The sequence below is a fragment of the Scylla paramamosain genome, chromosome 48 (assembly GCF_035594125.1).
Source record: "Scylla paramamosain isolate STU-SP2022 chromosome 48, ASM3559412v1, whole genome shotgun sequence".
In the NCBI taxonomy this organism is placed as follows: domain Eukaryota; kingdom Metazoa; phylum Arthropoda; class Malacostraca; order Decapoda; family Portunidae; genus Scylla; species Scylla paramamosain.
The window spans coordinates 7,679,859-7,693,795 of NC_087198.1; the positions used below are offsets into that span (position 1 = coordinate 7,679,859).

General features: G+C 42.3%; 3 long non-coding RNA genes across 4 annotated transcripts in view; 1 reads left to right on the forward strand and 2 right to left on the reverse strand.

Annotated features, from left to right (window-relative positions):
- The window catches only part of LOC135095276 (uncharacterized), a 77,820-nt gene extending 66,568 nt beyond the window's left edge, over positions 1–11,252 (reverse strand). The window contains exon 1 of the long non-coding RNA XR_010264201.1: positions 10,950–11,252. This is a non-coding gene — a long non-coding RNA (uncharacterized LOC135095276). The remainder of the gene's footprint in view (positions 1–10,949) is intronic.
- On the reverse strand, positions 906–5,085 carry LOC135095277 (uncharacterized). Of its 2 annotated transcripts, XR_010264204.1 has the most exons (4): positions 4,693–5,085; positions 4,084–4,249; positions 1,956–2,044; positions 906–1,478 (listed from the first exon to the last, which is right to left on the reverse strand). It is a non-coding gene; the product is annotated as an uncharacterized LOC135095277 (long non-coding RNA). The 2 variants fall into 2 exon arrangements; XR_010264203.1 differs by lacking the exon at positions 1,956–2,044 and having other exon boundaries at positions 4,693–5,073.
- Positions 11,253–12,242: 990 nt separating the features above from the next.
- LOC135095267 (uncharacterized) overlaps positions 12,243–13,937 on the forward strand; it is a 14,302-nt gene continuing 12,607 nt past the window's right edge. Inside the window, exon 1 of the long non-coding RNA XR_010264191.1 lies at positions 12,243–12,551. This is a non-coding gene — a long non-coding RNA (uncharacterized LOC135095267). The remainder of the gene's footprint in view (positions 12,552–13,937) is intronic.

Genomic DNA, 13,937 nt, shown 5'->3' on the forward strand with positions numbered 1-13,937 from the left:
TCTTCCCTCATTTGTTCCTTTTGATTTTATTCGTATTTTTTTCCTTTATTTTTCTCATTTTTCTCTTGATTCGCCATTTTTTTTCTTATTCTTTTCTTATTCTCCCGGTATCCATTATTTTTCATTTTTTTCTTTTTCCTCTTTCTCCCAATCCTCTCGGTGTGTCTGCTGCTGGCTCGTGATTGGCTGGATTGGGATGGCTTGGTGTATGTGGATTGGTGTGGACGGCTATTATTATTTGCTTGTATTTTGTTTATTTACTTTTTTGTTTTTTTATTGTTTGTGTAAGAGAGAGAGAGAGAGAGAGAGAGAGAGAGAGAGAGAGAGAGATTTAGGAAGACCACAAAATTCTCTCTCTCTCTCTCTCACACTCAATGTTAAAGCTTCATTATCTTTCTTCACCGTAGTGTTAAAAAATATACGACTATGTTGGTTTGTTTGTTAGCGTTCAGATTAATTTGCTTTATTTAGTCTTCATTTATTTATTTATTTATTTATTTTGTGTTGGTGTATATATATTTTTTTTTCAGTGTTAATTGATGAGATTATTTCTTTATAGTGTGTTTTATTTAGTTAGTTTTTGTTGTAAGTTAATTCAAAGTTGAGCATTTTGACTCACCTTTGACTCACCACACTCAAGTTGTGTCCTGTATTTTTGTGTAAGCCTCATATTTTTGAGTCAAGCATCTAATATATATTCTTCACTTGTACACACACATTGAGCCTCACTACACTCACGCAGGCTGGAAGAAAATTTGGCTTGTCGATTTCGGTTCCATTCCTTGTTGTAGACACTACAAGATTCTAACATTTGTGTGTGTGTGTGTGAAGGAGACAATTGTTGGTGAGGGGCTGTGGAGAGTCACTGTGGGTTTGTAAACATACTGTGGGGGACATACTGTGGAGAGAGAGAGAGAGAGAGAGAGAGAGAGAGAGAGAGAGAGAGAGAGAGAGAGAGAGAGAGAGAGAGAGAGAGAGAGAGAGAGAGAGAGAGGTGTTATTCACTGTTCCTCATCGCAGGAGAAGTATTGTTCATAGTTGTTCATTGCAGGTGAGGGAAGACACAGTATGTTGAGGGAAGGTAGCTGCAGGAGTGAACGGCTGCACCAATGACAGCAGCAACAGAGCCCCACGACTGCTGCTGCTCCTCTCCTCCCAGCACAGCAGCACACAGGACACATATCCATCATTTTTAAATCCCAGACACTCGTGCCTTGGTAATCTCACTGCAGCAAACCCTACATTGCTCAGGTCAACTTCCAGCTAGAGTCATAATATCTGGAGTTATTTTTCAAGATAAAGAAGGTTCAAAATATCCCCCCAAAAAAGTTATTTTTAGAGTTGAAAATCCACTCGAATTTTCTGCCTGAAGCTCTCGTTTAAAAATAACTCCCTCTTGGATCTTGTGTCCGACTCCAACTGTGTCCTTCAAGTGAACGGGTCTTCAGTTTGTAGTGAGGCTTCCAAGCCGCCCAGACCTGTGAAGGCGAGCAGTCAGTCAGATGATGAGAGTAGACAACATCAGCAACATAATGAGAGAAACAGTCACAATGATAGAGATAACATGAAGGCACTCAAGTATTAATGATAAAACAAGACAGAATAATGAGAAAAGTAAAATGATGAGAGACAAATAAGGCCAGTCTACAAATAATAGTGAATTTACTGTAGGAAGGGTCTGCTGTACTGCTTAATGACCATTCAAGTCTACTTGTTAAAGATATGTTTACATTTTGAACTGTCATTTTCTTGTACTATGATACATTTTTAACTATTTTTTTTACACCTGCCTTATAATTAACATTGAGTAGAGTCTCACTAATACAACTTGAATATTACTCAGCCGGCAGTCTTTGCCATGGTGGAGTGTGACACTCTAAATCAGTACTGACATTTTATCATTTACGTTTTATTACTTTGATTACTCAACAAAATTCTGCATTGTTTTTCGTAACCTGCTGACTGGTAAAGGGACAGTGTGTGCTCCTGAACACTTGGTTCTTGCCACGTGCCACAGCACTCTGACAGCTTCCAGTGGTCCTGTCTGAGATAATGCACCACACAACATTAGGAATAGGAATAATTATTTCACTAAAACTTTAATTATCTGCAATAAAAACTTGGAATGAGTTATGCACTTTGTGAATTTAGGAATCTGGAACAATGATTGCAGTTATTTAACTACCTGCACTAAAGAGTTTGTATTAGTTATGGCGGTGTTGACAACAAGTATAAACACTCTGAGAGGCGTGACCTCCGCCGCACTGCTTCATCAGCCTTTAAGTCCCGGCAGTAAAACGGTTCGTGTGAGGAAGACTGTTTCTGGTGCTACAGGTGAAAACTGTTACTACTAGTGTGTACATATCTGTGGAAACCAAAGGATGTTTTCAATCGTACCCAACGTTATAGTCATGGAGATATCTCTCTTCCTGCACACAAAACAACTACCAGCACCTAATTATTACACACATACTCCTACACCAGCCTCGGAGACCCCATCTGGTGAGCGGACCACAATTGTCCCCGGGTCAGACTGCTCTTCTGGTAACGACCCTAAATGTCTTGATACCCCTCTCAGTTTTTCTTCATAAACTTCTGCAACATTCGCGTTCAATCTGTAGAACACTGCCTCTCCTCTATTAAGCTTCATCATCCTTTCGTCACTAAAACTCAGATGTCTGAGGCAACTGATATTAGCCCCTTTTCTGTTCCCTCCTACTTTCTCTATCCTCATTTTCGATCCAAAGCTGGATGCTGTGTTCATGTGCGCAATGACTTAACCTGCTTTCCACTCTCTTGAATCTTCCGAGTTTTCCACCACCAGGGTACGACAACAGAGTCACTCTCAAACTAAATTTATCTGTGCTGTATACCTCTCAAATAACTCTTCTGACTATGAAAAATTCTTTGACTACTTAACTTCCAAAGTGGAGCACATTGACTCTCTTCCCTTTTGCAGAGATCTTAATTCTTGGAGACTGACTTCAATGTTCACCACCAACTTTGGCTTTCCTCTCCCTTCACTGACCATCCTGGTGAACTAGCCTTAGACTTTGCTATTCTCCACGACCTAAAGCAATTGGTGCAACACCTTACTCGTATTCCTGACCGTCTTGAAGATAGGCCCAACATTCTTGACCTTATCCTGACCTCTAATCCTTCTGCTTATGCTGTCACCCTTTCTTCTCCGTTGGGCTCCTCCGATCACAGTCTCATATCTGTATCTTGTCCTATCGCTCCAATCCCTCCTCAGGATCCCCCAAAAGGAAGGTGCCACTGGCGTTTTGCCTGTACTAGTTGGGGGAACATGGAGGTATTTTGCTGATTTTCCTTGGAAAATGACTACTGCTTCCGTGTCAGAGACCCGTCTTTGTGTGCTGAGCGCATAACAGAGGTGATAGTGTCTGGCATGGAGGCGTACATTCCTCACTCTTTTTCTCGACCTAAACCTTCAAAAGTTAAACTTGGTTTAACATAGCTTGTTCTCGTGCTATACATGATAGAGAGGTGGCCCACCAAAGGTGCTTAAGCCTTCTTCCATCACCGGAATCTAATGCACTTTACATTTCTGCCATGCCAAGTCTGTTCTCCAATTAGCCAAAAAAAAACTCCTTCATTAACAGAAAGTGTCAAAACGTTTCAAGATCTAACTCTCCCTCGTGACTTCTGGCACTTACCCAAAAACATCTATAATAACTTTGCTTCTCCTTTCCCTTCTTTATTTCAACCAGATGGCACCACTGCTATCACATCTATCTCTAAAGCTGAACTCTTCGCTCAAACCTTTGCTAAAAACTCTAACCCTGGACGATTCAAGGTTTGTTCTTCCCTCTCCTCCACTAGCGTAGACATGACAAAGGTGACTGTAAGTACACAATGGACATGACACACTCAGGCAGCTGGTACAGCTTTGGCTATAAGTGTTATAGCAATACTCTGCCACTTTGTTGACAAGTGACAATACAACCTCTCGTTCCTCAGAATGTTCTTTTCACGTAACAGCTTCAAACCAAATCCTGAACCAACATGAACCACCTCTGCTATCAAGTAGTCAGCACTGTGAAGGGTTGTACAGTTCCTTACCTCACTAAATAATACTTCTTTCTTATCCAATCTGTCTGTCTATGTGTCTGCTGCCATGGCTTGACCTGCTCTTCTTTCATCTGTAACTTCCATTCTGTCTGCTGTCTCCCTGCATCCTCTTGTCCACCACACCATCGTCTCTTGTGTGTCTGCTGCCACTGTCTGTCTAGGAAAAAAAAATAAATTTTCTTCGAAATCTTGAACAACTACAACATGAACCACCTGTGGTTTAATCATTCTCCAGCATTTCTTCTGTCCACTGTCACTGTCTGAACCAGTCACCTAACACACCATCCTTCCTGCCACGGTCATTCCTCTCTAATGCTCTTCTCTTTCTCCCTCTCTCAGCGTGGGGGCAGCACAGGCCTCGGCACTCCCTGGCACCACGGCAGGTGTCAGTGGAGGTGTTGGTTCAAGTCCTGGCAGTGTCACTTCGCTGCTGTATTGTTTTGTGCAGCGGATGATGCTACGTTTTTCATCACTTAGTTAGTGTAGAGTTTATTTTTGCTTGACGTTATTTGTGTTGGAAAGACATTGCCATTATATAGTGGTAGATGTTCTAGGAAATAAGGAATTAGCAATACTAATACATGCTTGAACAACACTCACCGGTGTGGAAGGCTTGTCAGGGAGTGGCTGTAGTGGCTTCACTTGAACCACGACCATGTTCTCCTCAACCCTTGGAAAGATAACAATTTATCTGAAATGGAGAGATACAAAGATAGAGAAAAATTTAAGTGAGACACTGCAAAGTGTAGCTGACAGTGTACGCGTCGTCATCAAGAAGAGGGGCTCTGCAAAGAAATAGTAAGACACTCGTGAAGGCTATCATCTTTTCTCAAGGGAAGTGTGTGTCGTGTGTCTTAACATTGTCAGGCGCGCAAACATGTTTTGCATCAAGGGTGTCGTTGTACGATCCGGATATGAATTTTTTTTTTATTTTTTTATTTTCTACATTTTTTTTCCCATTTTTTATATATGTAATGTTTTGATATATATATATATATATATATATATATATATATATATATATATATATATATATATCCCCTAATGTAATGAGGTCTTCTGTTATGAAATTTCACGGTTTCGCCCGCTGCGAGACATGACTTTTTTTTTTTTTTTCTTTCTGGCGTACCCGTTCTTCCTCAGTCTCCTATGAATATCTATGGTTCTTTTGCTGCGTACAACATTAGAGAGTACGTAATTTTAGGTCTAACTATTTTTTTCAAATTTATATACGAAAAATGAGATAAATATTTTTCCGTAAATCTAGGAAATAGTCAATGTGTCTGCATTAGATATCTTTTGCATTAATATTTTATTTATTTCAAACAGTTAAACACTGGTTTTGATCTAAAAGTCGAAATATAACAAAAATTGTTTTCACCCGCCTTCCCCCCTCCCCCCCGGGTAATTAAGGGTGAAATCATGAATTACTTTAGGCCTATGTACAAAACCGATCGTAGTAACTAAATTAATCTATATCTGTTTTTCAACATATTGTGATGTATATATCATGTGAATTTCAAGTCCTTAGCTGCAATAGGTGTATTATAGTCATCCCTTAAACTTTGACATAACTTAAAATGGCGGATTTTGGCGTATAAAAATGATCTCCGTTGTTATTGGTGTTACACACAGATGGGCCATTGCGGCTTATCAAGCTGTGAGAGGCGAACAAAGTCTGCTGTCGTCATTTTTGTTTGTAACTGATTTTGATTTCTGACAAATATTTGAAAGTAAATATTTGACACAGTTTTTTTTTTACTTTTTCATTGAAAAAAAAACTTATCGTACAAAAAAAAAAAAAGATAGCAGACATCCTTCTTGCAACCTTCCTGATCAAAATATTTTTTAAATGAATTGGTCAATAAATGAGGGAGGAGAGGCGAGTTGAACACAGGCAATTTAATATGGGATTAGCGATCCTTCAACCCCCTCAAGTGGATGAATAAAGGTGATTAGTTACTTTGATGTGTAAAGACTGTAATTTGTAAAGATGAGAATAAATGAGAATAAATTATTTCTATGACCTTGTGTCCAGCCAATGTTTGTAGGTTTAAGGTGAAACCACGAGGTGAGGTGACATTAGTATTGTCAAGTGTCTTTGTAAGGTACTCACACCAAAGTTTTCATTTGCTTCAGTCAATCAAGGTCTGGTGATAAAAACAAGGCACTGCATCCTGTGCACTCTACCCTGTGCACGCCTTCCTTTCACTCTGGAATGCACACCTTTATATATTGTGCTGCATTCACACTCACATATTTCAATACAAATAAATAAAATTAATAACAATCACAACAAAAAACAAAAAGTGACCAATAAAAAAATAAAATAAAACAACAAACACAGTTGTGAAGAACTCTTCTCCGTTAACCTCCAAGATAACATCAGAACTGGTCTTCAGGAAAAAAAATAAATAAATAAAGATAAACACTATCACTCTCACGTAGAGCACAGCGTTACACCTCAAAAATAAAAATAAAAAAAATAGCATCAGACCGAGGAGGGTTCCTATGTACAGCAAGTGACCCCTAAACAAACTAGCTAGCTAACCACAACCAAGGACCCAGGAAGTGCTTATCTGGGTTCTTGTGGCTGGATGGTGTCCGGGTAGCAGTCTGGGGCAGGTGAGGTGGATGGCTGAGTGTAGGCGACCACGTGGCTATGTCTGGTGTCCTCCACGACCTTGTGGAGCTGTATGGGGTCACCTCGCCACTTCCGGGATGACCTGGGATAGTTATCTCGTCACCTACAACCCACTTCTGGTTCTTCATCACCATTGTTAGAGGTAGTTCATGGGTCACCTGCAATAGTAGTAGTAGTAGTAGTAGTAGTAGTAGTAGTAGCAGTAAAAGTAGTAGTAGTACTGGTGGTAGTGGTGGTAGTAGTAGTAGTAGCAGCGGTAGTGGTAGTAGTAGTGGTGGTGGTGGTGGTGGTGGTGGTTGTTGTTGTTGTGGTGGTGGTGGTGGTGGTGGTGGTTGTGGTGGTGTTGGTGGTGTTGGTTGTGGTGGTGGTAGTAGTAGTGGTAGTGGTGATGGTGGTAGTAGCAGTGGTAGTGGTAGTAGTGGTGGTGGTGGCGGTGGTAGTAGTGGTGACGGTGGTAGTAGTAGTGGTGGTGGTGGTGGTGGTGGTAGTGTCGGTGGTAGTAGTGGAGGCGGTGGTAGTAGTGGTGGTTGTGGCGGTGGTAGTAGTGGTGGTGGTGGTATTCGTGGTGGTGGTGGTGGTGGTAGTAGTAGTAGTAGTAGTAGTGGTGGTGGTGGTGGTGGTGGTGGTGATAGTAGTAGTAGTAGTAGTAGTAGTAGTAGTAGTAGTAGTAGTAGTGGTGGTGATGGTGGTGGTGGTGGTGGTGGTGGTGGTGGTGGTAGTAGATGTGTTAGTAGTAGTAGTAGTAGTAGTAGTAGTAGTAGTAGTAGTAGTAGTAGTAGTAGTAGTTGTTGTAGTAGTAGTAGTAGTAGTAGAAGTAGTAGTAGTAGTACGAGTAGTACTAGTAGTAGTACGATTAGTAGTAGTAGTAGTAGTACGATTAGTAGTAGTAGTACGAGTAGTAGTAGTAGTAGTAGTAGTAGTAGTAGTAGTAGTAGTAGTAGTAGTAGATTAAACAAAATAGAAAAAAAAGAAACCGACAGACAAACCGAGAGAGAGAGGGGGAGGGAGGGGGGCTATTGTAGCCCCCCCTCCCTCTCTCTCTCTCTCTCTCTCTCTCTCTCTCTCTCTCTCTCTCTCTCTGGGAGGTAAGAGAACACCATTTTCTTGTTGGATTGCAAGGTCACTCTAGAAGAGCGGGAAAAAGATGCAGAGGGCGCTGTCAAATCTTTAGTGTGAATGAAGGACGGACAAGTGCAGCTTGAGAAGGTAGGAGAGTGAAGAGTGTATGTGATCAGTGTGATGGGAAGGTACATGGATGCCTCCCATGTTCTGAAAGAAAGCACTCTCTCCATCAATAGCGACCTTCACACATTTGCTGCAATCATTTCTTGAGTCACTGTTTTCACTACACAAGGAATGAAGAAGCTGTTTATATGAATGTTGAAGGATAAAGCCTTTTCTTTGTGCAGCTGCAAACAGGACACAGGCTTTCATTTGTTACAGGAAAAGTTCTCCTTTGTGCAAGAAATGATAGTAATGAGTCTTTGAGTTTTACTTCATATTCTACTTGTAACTTCCTATCAAGCTCACCTATCTCCAGGTGTTTGCGCTTCTTCGTTTCTGTCACCTACTGCTCATAAATTGCAGTGGTAGGAGTAGTAGCAGTAGTGGTAGTAGTGGTAGAGGGTGGGTGCAGCATAATTGCTAGCTCACAAAAACACAAAATTATCTCATCGTTTCATTACACTTTCTTATTCGTTTTTGTTTCAGCGGTGCATTTTTACCGCAGATTTTCTTTTCATCTGTATTTTCTTGCTTTTCTCTCACTTTCCATTTGTTTTGTTTAACTTGCTTTCTCCTTCGTCTTACTCTGGCCACCATTCTCTCTCTCTCTCTCTCTCTCTCTCTCTCTCTCTCTCTCTCTCTCTCTCTCTCTCTCTCTCTCTCTCTCTCTCTCTCTCTCAGTAGAGAAAGGTAAAGGGATTTTTTATTTATTTATTTTTTTGTTAATGTGTCAGGGTACATGGTCTCAGTTTGGCAATGGAATGAATGGAGCAAGTTTTGATGACAACTTGATGTGAAGGAAAATTGTGTTTACTTATATATATATATATATATATATATATATATATATATATATATATATATATATATATATATATATATATATATATATATATATATATATATATATATATATATATATATATATAAAGTAAGCACAATTTTTGTCCACGTGAAAAATAAAATAAATGATAAACGACCCATTACAAAGCCTCATTACTTAAACTCAGAAATCACAATGGACAGAAATGGTCTTTACGACGCCAGTACTTCACTCAAGTATTAAACACCAGTGATGCATCACTTTTCTCTCGCTTTCTTTTCTACACTACCAGCGTGACGCCCTCCACGCCCCTGCCACCCACGCCAACCACTTCACAAACATTAGAAAAACTGACTCAGAACACAACTGCACTCGTCTGCAGAGAGAGAGAGAGAGAGAGAGAGAGAGAGAGAGAGAGAGAGAGAGAGAGAGAGAGAGAGAGAGAGAGAGAGAGAGGGGGGGGGGATGTAGGGGAAAAGAACCATATGGGAAGGGATGAGGGAGGAATGGGGGTGAAAGTAGATGAGATGGTTGAGGGTGAGTGAATATCAGAGAGACAGGAGTGAGGAAGGAGAGGAAGAGTGAATGATGGAAGCATAAGAATAAAAGGATGAATGAGGGATGAGAGAGAGACTTGAGGAAACAATGGGAGTGAGTCAGGATGAATGGCTGAGAGAGGGAGGGAAGCAGTACGTGAAGGATGAGGCTGAGAGGATAGCCGGCTAAATCCAGAGACAGAGAGAGAGAGAGTGAGAGAGAGAGAGAGAGAGAGAGAGAGAGAGAGAGAGAGAGAGAGAGAGAGAGAGAGAGAGAGAGAGAGAGAGAGAGAGAGAGAGAGAGAGAGAGAGAGAGAGAGAGAGGGGGGGGGGGGGTGATGAATTGAGGGCAGGGAAAGAACGGGGAAGCGAAGGGTCAGCGAGAGATGTGCGCTTGGGATAGTGAAGGTGGTGGTAACAGGCAGCCCTCACAGCCCCTGCCACCACCACCACCAACCACCACCTTTCATCACCAATTGTTACCTTCAAGCTGCCATCGCATACGTCCTGCCTTCATTCCTTATTACGTTACAGGTATGACACCTGAATACTACTAATGGCGCCACCACCACCACCACCACCACACCTGTCCATAAAACCAATATTTCCCTTTCATGTATTTTGTCTACGTAATGAAACGGCGGAGGGAAGCATCACGTAGACAGACAAACACAGATTGCTCTCTCCACCAGTCCTCCATCAACTGACTGACTGACTGACTGACTGACTGTGTGACTGAAAGACGGACAGACAGACACAGATTGCTCTCTCCACCAGTCCTCCATCAACTGACTGACTGACTGACTGACTGTGTGATTGAAAGATGGACAGACAGACACATTGCTCTCTCCACCATTCCTCCATCAACCGACTGACTGACTGACTGAAAGACGGACAGACAGACAGGTGGTGTACTCATATTTATCTGCTCAGCTTCTCAACTTACTTAACTGCAGCCTCAGTCATATAACTTTCATCATCAGAGTCAGGAAAGTTAAAATATTGGTTCATTTGCTGTCAATCTCTCTCTCTCTCTCTCTCTCTCTCTCTCTCTCTCTCTCTCTCTCTCTCTCTCTCTCTCTCTCTCGCACACACACTAACGTCACATCACACAGGTCATTGTATAGATGAAATTGTTTATACACATTTCCTAATAGAATTAGTTTTCTATTGTAAGTTTACATAAATAGTCCAATAATAGTAATCAAAACCACAGATTACTACCTTTCATTACGTGTGGAGCTTCAGTCTCAAATAAAAACCATTATACATTGACTCAAATAAGGCAACACTCACCTGGGACACGAGGAGCAGGGGAGGACAGGCAGGGAAAAGCGGGGAGAGGGTGGCGGGCAGGCTAGGAAGGGAGCGAGGAGGAAGGGAAGGGGAGAGAAGGCCTGAAACAGGGAGGTGAAACAAGCGAACGAGTGACTGCAATTTGCTGATTATAGGAGTACACACACACACACACACACACTCTCTCTCTCTCTCTCTCTCTCTCTCTCTCTCTCATCCCTGATAATCGTATCACCGCCACCACCACCACTTCCACTCCGTCCGATAAACACCTTTTTACACCACCACCACCACCGCTTAGCCCGCTCCGACTACGACCACCGCCACCTACCACCTCCACCACCACCACCATCGCAATCCTCAACCACACCCAACAACCACAACACCGTTGCGTCCGCTGCACCCACCACTGTCACACAACCACCACCATCCCCAACAACCACAACCACCTTTAACATAAGCCAGTCACGTTCACCATCACTACCAACACCCTCTACAACCATTCCAACCATACCAAACACCACCACAACCACCACCTCAACCCAGTCACGTCCGCCATAGCCACCTCCACCTCCCCCTTCCACCATCCTACTCTCCACATCTCTCTTCCACTATCCACTCCTCCCTATCCACCACCAGGCCATACTCACATCCACCTCTCCCTCTACACCGCAGTCCACCACAACATGCCCGCCAGGGACAGATGCAACACCGCTTCACCGCCGTAACACAACCAGGGACTCGTCACGTCAGCGGGCGCAGGGCGAATGGCTGAAGAGACGGCGAGGAGAGAGTATCACGTGACTTGAATACTTGGCGCTGATTGGTGAAGGCTGTGCTGAGGTAATTGTCACTAAGAACGGAGCCACTCTCGCAATACTACTTGTAATGATACAAAATAATAGAATCACGGTTATTATTACCAGTAGAAGACACTTACCAATACTCTGTGAGGCAAGAAGTAACGACAAGTGAAGGATGCGTGAGCTTTACGAAGAATACGAAAGAAAACGGAAAAATAGAACGCTCTGATTGACAGACGGGAAGCAGACCACCACCACAGCTCTCGTATTTATTGAGGCTTATATAGACTTGAAATAGCGACTTGAGACTAATGAAATAACGTAATACATGTAGTGCGGGTGTTTTCATCAATGACAGACAGACTAATGCTACGAGATAAAGAAAAAAAAAAGATACATTAGTCACTGGGGGAATGTAGCAAGGCAGTCTTAGGTATCATGAATGCACTTGTTTTTCATGAAGCAAGGTTATGTGCTTGTATTCTGAAAGGCCTTGCTCTTTCACCAGACTATTTTCAAAGGCCACAGAAATAATTACCCGGGTTTTCAAGACTGGTTCTCCCGTTGATGCTGTAGAGACCTTACCAGTCTGTAACTAGAACCACAGAAACACTCTTAAAACTCGTGTAATTTCAACTACAGCCTCTTGAAAGTAGTCAGGGTGCGGGCAGAAATGTTTCAAGATACGGTGTATCGTGAAACATTTCTTTTGGCACTTTTGTTAGAAATACAGGCAGGGAATCTGCTTCATTAATTAGGGTGCCGTCTTTACACACACACACACACACACACTGTGTGTTACGTGTTCACTGTCAATCTATTCACTTCTACTAACAGTTTCCGAGCTCTATGCAATCAGCAGCTATTACTAAAAAGAATAAAGTAAATAAAGAACTGTAGGGGAGGAGTCACTGTACACAAATGAGCGCCTATAAAGTAGCAGATGATAAAAAGAAAAATGATCCGACAGTGAAAGGATTAAGCATTTAGGAGGCGCAGGTGCGAGGCGTTTACTATATATAACACCTCGACTTTCCCATGACTCGGTGACAAAGAGGAGCAGTCAGGCGGGTGGGCTGAAGGCGGCCACAGCCACAGCTGACCACTTCGCCGCACCCTCCGCCTCATTCCAGGTTAGACGAGTATTGTCTGTCGCACTGTGTATCTTTTCGTGGTGACGTCACGGGCGGCGGCGCAACAAGGGGATGATTCCCCGGCAGGTATTGGCCGCTATCGAGTTTTCACGGAGCTGCAACAAAACGATAGCCAGAGCCGTGAGATTTTCGATTTTTGCAGCCTGAAGTGAACTTGTGGCGGGATGGGAAACGTTTCACTCTAATGCACCTTTATTTTATACAAGTTTTTTTTTTTTTTCCACATGCATGTTTATTCTACCGACTTGTCACACGCATGTTTACAATACTAACCGTCACTCTTGTTACACGCCAAACTCTCAAATGAGCCGCTGCGTGGAGTGAAGACACCAACACTGGCCAGCAGCACTCTCATCACTCCTTTGGCTGCAGCCCTAATAGCAATCCTGGCCTGACCTGGCGTTTCTAGGTGTGTGTACGTGTGTTAATTAACGCCTATTTTTTACATATTACACTAACTAATCATAATTAACAATACAGATTATATAATCTAGGTTAAAATCATAATTATATCGAATATAATTACAATCGATTAGTGATTTCTGAGGTGGTCCATCGATTCCCAGAAACAGCCTCGCGACCATGGGCTTGGGAGCTAATCATCTCTGTGGCCTTTAAAAATGATGGTGGTGAAAGAGAAGAGGGTTTATGAATATGGTTCTTGAAGGATGTACCGTGCTTCATTTCCCGAGGCAGGAAAGGCTGACGGGGAGCACAGGAGTGAGGGGAGAGAGGGAAAGTTCCATTGTCTGTTGGTTTATCTTGCGAGGTCTAATTTCAGCTCCTCTCAGGATCATCTTATCACTGGTGGTATTTGTGGGTGGACGCACGCAGCCTTCACATGGCCACGATAGGTAAGGCTGGCTGGCGACTGCACGGCTGCTTACAAAATTCCATGCGAGTAAATGATTCCCCACGAATATCTCACCCATGCAAAAAAATAAAGAAAGAAATGAATGAACGAATAATTAAGTAGAATAAAATACAAATATAAAAGAAAAGTAGAGCGAAATTATTTTTGGACGACATCTTAAACGCGGAGTCTTAGTGGTGAAATTTAGCCTGGGGGAACTCATGACGTAGGTATGAATGAATGTATGTCTGAATCCTGTACTCTTAAATTAAAGGCTTCGTCATCTCATCAGGACTCTTAACCCTTCCACTGCGACACAAAGCAATTACCACCACCAAAAGTAGTGCCTGAAATCTTTATAAGCATCTACAAGAAGGGGATTAAAAAGAATAGATTTTGCAATTTGTACACAGTTTAAAGATTGCAGATGGCTGCAGAACAAGTAGAAATGTCTCAGAGTGATTAGTAATTGAGGAAAGGTGTACCAGATAGCAGTTAAAGGGTTAAAGGCT